The following is a 6,000-nucleotide window of genomic DNA, read 5'->3' on the forward strand; positions in this document are numbered from 1 at the left end:
GCTGTTGGCGCGGAGCTTCCCCTCCTCAGGGACATGTGGCGTCACTGGACCTGTTCCCAGAGCGGGGAACGGGTCCGGGGCCGTTGGCCTGGTGAGGTAAGAGCCGGACCCCTGGGGCCCGGCTGCTCCGCCCCTTAGGGCGTAGTTATGGACGACTATGCGAGTCCTGCCTTGCTGCAGTAGGAGTGGGTATCCCTGCTACAGGGTACCGACAGTGGCCCCCGGGCCCACCTCGGGAAAGGCTATGAACCCGCAGGTGGGGCCACTACTGTGATCTAGCTCTGCATAACTTGAAGCCTCCAGCGTTAGACTGAGCGCGCTGCAGGAGTCTTGTTCGACTTTGTCCATCCACTGGGTTCCCTACTGGCCCATCACGTCGCAACGGCTCACTGACTCAAGGCCCCCACGCACAGTGGTGCACCTAGTCATGCGTACGTTGCTCGGTACTACTGCCGCCGGTGTAAAAGGAATTCTTTTCCGCCAGCGCGGTTCCCGAAAGGTCTGACCCTGTCAGCGCTCGTACAGGCACGTCGGTTCGGCTTCCGCCTCGCTCCGCGCGCGTGCGACGGTTCGAATCCCGCCTTTTCACACCTTCGTTTGTTACCCGCCTCTCCTGACAGGCGGGCCTGGGTCCCCTTGTCATGGACTGGGCGGCTAACACCAGGCGTGAGCGTCGCTTGTCTTCCAGCGACGATTTCGGGGCGCGCCGGATGGATCAGGCTTCATAAGAGGCCGAACCGCATGCCGCGGTTACTTTTCCGCATTCGTCTTCTTCCTTCCAAATCTTTGCGCCCCTTTGCCTTCGAGCCTGCTCGCCCCTTGCTCTTTTGCGCAGATTGTTTCTCGCCTCCACAGCAAGATGGCGTCCCTCGTTCGTCCCCGTCGTTTCCAAACCGAGGCGGAACTGAACGTGGTGCGCCGCCTGCTTGGGTGGAGTCCACATGAGACCGCCTGGGAAATTCGAGCAGGCTCGGTTCTTCTCGGCGATCTGCGCGCCGGGGAATTTGTGCTGTTTATTTCGCACATTTCCACCGGCGTGGGGCTGCCGATTTCTTCGTTCTTCCTGCTGCTGCTGGAGGATTTCGGCCTCCAGCTCCAGTATCTCATGCCCCACTCCATCCTCCTGACGTAGATCTTCATCCACCTATGCGAGATGTTCGTGGGGGAGCGGCCCTGCGTCATTCTCTTCCGCCACTTCTTCGTCCTGGTGAAGTCCGGGAAGAGTAAGGATGAGGTGGGGGCGTACTACTTCCAGACAAGGAGCGATCTGCAGACGCCCTACATCCCCAGGCTTACTGGCGGAAAGTGGGAGGATTGGCGCAAGGAATGGGTGATCGCCACCACCGAAGCCAACGAGCGCCTCGCCATGCCGACCGAGGGACCCGCCTCCGACCGCCAGTCCTGGAGGGCCAAGCCATCCCTGCCGCCGGCGTTTGACCCCATGCTAAACGAGATCAAGACGCTGGCAGAGGGCGGCCTCACCTCGCTGCACGTGCTCGGGGACTACCTGAAGCGCCGGATCGCCCCTCTGAAATGGCGGCCGTGTCCTGTCTGGAGCTTCACCGGGCCACAAGACTGCAGCAGGACCCACCGCGGGGAGGACAGCGATCTGACCCAGGAAGGCCTGGAGGTCGTGGTGCGGGCGGTGACGGGGGAGATCTTCATCCCGAAGCACCTGATCCTTCCTCAGGGTGTCGTTCCTCTCTGCGAGGACTCAAGCCTGAGGACAACGGTGCTGGCCACTCTGCCGACCCTCGACGACAGTGGGCTAGCACCGTGCCAAACTGGGGGCGACCTGGACCGTGGGATCCGGATCCTCGGTGCGTCCGAGGAACAGGCCGTGCCGAGCACCGCGGTGTCTGGCCCTTCTGCCAAGGGCAAGCAGGCCGTGGCTGGTAGCTCCACTGCGAGCGGTCCCAGCCAGGCCCGAAGCAGCTCCGGCGCATCGCCGGAGGAGGCGAGCCGGCGCAGGTTGCACCGAGGAGCCCGCCGCAAAGCATCAGAGGGCCGCTAAGGACGCGGGCCAGGGTAGCTCCCAGGCCCCCGGCTCACGCGGGACCCCTGGAGTAGCTGCGTCGCCACCACCGCCGACGGATCGTGCCTCTCCTCGGCGGCGGCAGCTGCAGCAGCAGCAACAGCAACAACCTCTACCACCACCGCCACCGCCAGGGCAGCAACGGTCGCCCAACCTCCGTGGACGCTGGAAGCCCGATTGTTCGGGGTAAGTGTTCTTCCGTTCACTCCTTTTATTTCCGGTGCTTCGCTTTTTGCTGAAGAGCTTCTTCTCTTCGTTCGCCGGGGCCTTTCGCCCAAGCAGCTCTTCCGCCGCCGCTGGCTCGTCAGCGGGGGTCCAGGCGACCGGTGCCTCAGCGGCAACGGCAGAAGCGACGACGGATGTGGGGAGCTCGGGTGTGGTGACCTCCGCTAAACCGATGGTGCCCAACGCAGCGGCGGTGGATGCGCCAGTGCCAGGCGCATCAACGCCTGACACGGTGGCCCCTGAGGCCCCGACTACGGCGGCAGACGCATTGACACCGGCCTTGGCGACGGCGAGCATAGCGGCAGCGGACGCAGCAACAATGAGCACCTCGGAACCCTAGGGCCCGACGTCTGTGCCAGATGTCCCCACCCCCAGCTCCCAACCTGCAGCAGAGGAAGGGCTGGAGGTGGTCTCTGGTAGGCGGCTCTTGTAGGGTCCCCCAGAGGAGGATGCGGTTCCCCTCCCCCGGGTGCTGGTCCGGGTCCGGCGGACGATAGAAGAGGCGACTTCTACCGCCGAGGCAGCATTCCGGCGGGAGTGGGCAGCTCTAGAGAGCGAGCGTCAGCGTCTCGGCGACTGGCACATCCGCCTGGAGGAGCGCACGAAGGCCGAAGCGTCCCGTGCTGTCGCCGCCCGGTCCGAGCTTGAGGCCGACCTTGAGTCCTACAGGAAAGGGCTCCGGAAGGTGTTCGACCGGGAGCTCGCGGCGGCGGGACGGGAGAAAGCCCTAGAGTTGCGGGAGGAGACTATTGCCAAGGAGGAGGCTAGCCTTGTGGCCCAGCGATCCGAGCTCGAGTCTCGTAGCCAGGGACTCGAGGTCCGCAAGCAGGAGCTCGCCAAACTCTCCGAGTCCCTGCATCGATGGCGCCAGGAGCTGCAGGAGACCACCAGCCAGCAGGCTGTTGCCGAGATGGACCTCGAGGAGGAGAGAAGGTCCCTTGCACGGCGGGAATCTCTCACCACCAGCATGGAGCAGGCCCTTGCGCGCCAACGCGAGTCTCTTAAGACCCTGAAGGAGTCAGCGGCGCAGAAGGAGGCCTCGCTCCAGGAGAAGACCCGCCAGCTGGAGGTGTCTCAGGCGGCACAGGATGCCCAGGTGCAGGAGGCGGTCTAGGAGGCAGCCCGGAAGCTGCAGGAGGACTAGCACATGGGGGCCCAGCGAATCATCGACTGGGCGGGCGAAGCAAACTCAGCTCTGGTGCCACTTGGAATGAGTCCAATCCAAGTGGCGGAGCCGCCAGCTTCAATTGCTGACGCCCTCCCGGTGCTGGACTCTGCTTCAGAGAGACTCCGGCGCCTGGAGCAGATCCTCATTGGCCACCTTGAAGCCGAGGGCCGTGAGCTGTGCCGGATGGTGGCGGAGTACATTTTGACCTACCTCCAGAGCCACGACCCTGCCATCTCGCTAGCCCCGTCGTCGATGGTCCAGTGGCAGAGATGGAAGCCTCCGCTCGGGAAAGCGTGCGGGAGGTCGTCGACTTTGTAGCTGCTTATTTCAAGCAGGAGCCTGCAGATTCCTGAGCTGGACCATCACAACAGTCGAACTTTTGTTTTTTGTGTTATGTAAAAACATTGTACTTGTTGAAATTTTAATAGAAACAATTTCAACTTAGCTATTTGTCAGTTGCTCTGGTTTAAGGTATGCAGCACCCCGGCGCCCTGCCCCCCTGGTAGATAGGTTCAGTTGTTAGAACCTATCTGCCATCCGAGCCGAGAAGACGCTCCGGACCCCCCTATGAGGTTGAACAAGTGTTCTTGGGCATAGTTGTAGCACAGATTGTAAGTCAAACAAGCGACTTATTCCCTGAATAGCAGAAAAAACTACAGAGAGGAAAATCAAACTCGCTGGGATGGTAGTAATGATACTGCAACTTAGCTGTTTGACGCATGCAGAATCGATCCTTGGTATCTGGCTCAAAGCAAACGCTCCGGGCCCCCCTGGGAGACAGGCTCAGTTGTTTGAGTCTGTCTACCACCGAGACTAGACCTCGATCTGCATAAAGCCTTAAAGCGGATGCCGGGGCCCCCTGGTAGGTAGGCTCAATGGTTTGAGGCCAGCTACAACCAGTCAAGGCTTAAACTGCATACTACTCAAAGTCAAAGCTTAGTAGCAGGCCCGCGGGACATATTCTGAACCGGCCCCCAAGCTAGTATGAGGTCCGGAGCTCCAGATACGCAGGTCCAGGCAGCACGATGCTTGTTACAGAGTGGTGGAGTGTGTAGGCTTAGGGTACAGAACCAGGCTAAGCCGCTACACAGGGCTCCGGACCACTCCATTAAACAAGCACGACTTTACCGGACCAGGCTCCGACGTTCCAGACCCCTCCCTAGCAGTGGGTGAGGCCATTCCGTCGTACTCGATCCTTTGAGATATGGAGCTGGACCTGCCGTGTAGGACTTAGGAAGCCAACCCTTGAGCTAGAACGAGGTCTGGGCCCCTAATTACCCAGCTCCGGGTAATAGAGCACTCGTTACAGGGTGGTGGAGCGTGTAGGCTTTGGGTACGGAACCGGCTAAGCGGCTACACAGGACTCCGGACCACCCCAAGAAACAAGCACCCCATCTCCAGAGCAGATCCCTAGGGGTCCGGACCCCTCTCCCAGCAGCAAGGGGGTCCGGACCTGTACGGCAGTCCGACAACTCAATACAGATCTTAGCTGTAGCATCAAGAGTGGAAGTCCGCGCGGGGGTTAGAAAGGGAAAAGCTCGAGAATCGAAATGCGAAATAAAATTTTGTCACAAAGACAGAACTGGGAGCAAATCTTTATTTTGCAACTTGATATACATGGCTTGCGCGATGGATGCCAGAGGCCGGGTTTATGAGGGCGGACCTCTACCACTCTGGGCCGTGCGTTAATGCTAGCCGATGGTGTGATCGATGCCAGAGGCTAGGTTTACGAGGATGGACCCCCACCGCTCTAGACCGCACACTGATCATATCTTATTACAAAGGAAAAAATCATTTCCTGCTCTGTCTAAGCGTAAAACTTCCGCAGATGCTCTATGTTCCATGGGTTGGGTAGCGACACCCCTTCTTCTATGGCAAGGCGAACGCATCCGGGCCGGCATACTTCTGTAACCTTGAAGAGACCCTCCCAACTGGGGGAGAGTTTATGGAGCCCTGCTCGGTTCAGGATCAGCCTTAGGACGAGGTCCCCTGCCCGGAGCTCTCTACTGTGCACGAACCGTTGATGATAACACCTGAGCGCCTGGTTGTAGCATGCATTTCGGATTGCTGCTCGCCACCTTCGTTCGTCAACGAAGTCCACATTGTCACGCCACAGTTGTTCCTGCATGGATTCGTCAAAAGCCTGGACCCGTGGTGAGCCCAGGTGAATTTCCGGGGGAAGGCATGCTTCAGCCCCGTAGACCAGGAAGAATGGGGTCTCCCCGGTGGATCGGCTGGGTGTGGTCTGGTTGCCCCATTGCACGCACGGAAGCTCATCAACCCATTTTGCACCATGCTTGTTCAAGCAGTTATAGGTGTGGGTCTTGAGTCCCCTAAGGAACTCTGCATTCGCTCTCTCGACCTGTCCATTACTGCGGGGATGTGCCACGGACGCAAAGCCTAGCTGGATGCCGATGTTCTCGCAGTACTCTTGGAAGAGTCTGCTTTTGAATTGGGTCCCGTTGTCTGCGATGATGCGGCTTGGGATGCCAAATCTGCACACAATGGACTTGAGGAATGCGACTGCTGATTTTTTGGTGATGTTCACCACAGAGGTAACCTCCGGCCATTT

Source organism: Panicum virgatum, chromosome 9N, assembly GCF_016808335.1.
Source record: "Panicum virgatum strain AP13 chromosome 9N, P.virgatum_v5, whole genome shotgun sequence".
NCBI lineage: Eukaryota > Viridiplantae > Streptophyta > Magnoliopsida > Poales > Poaceae > Panicum > Panicum virgatum.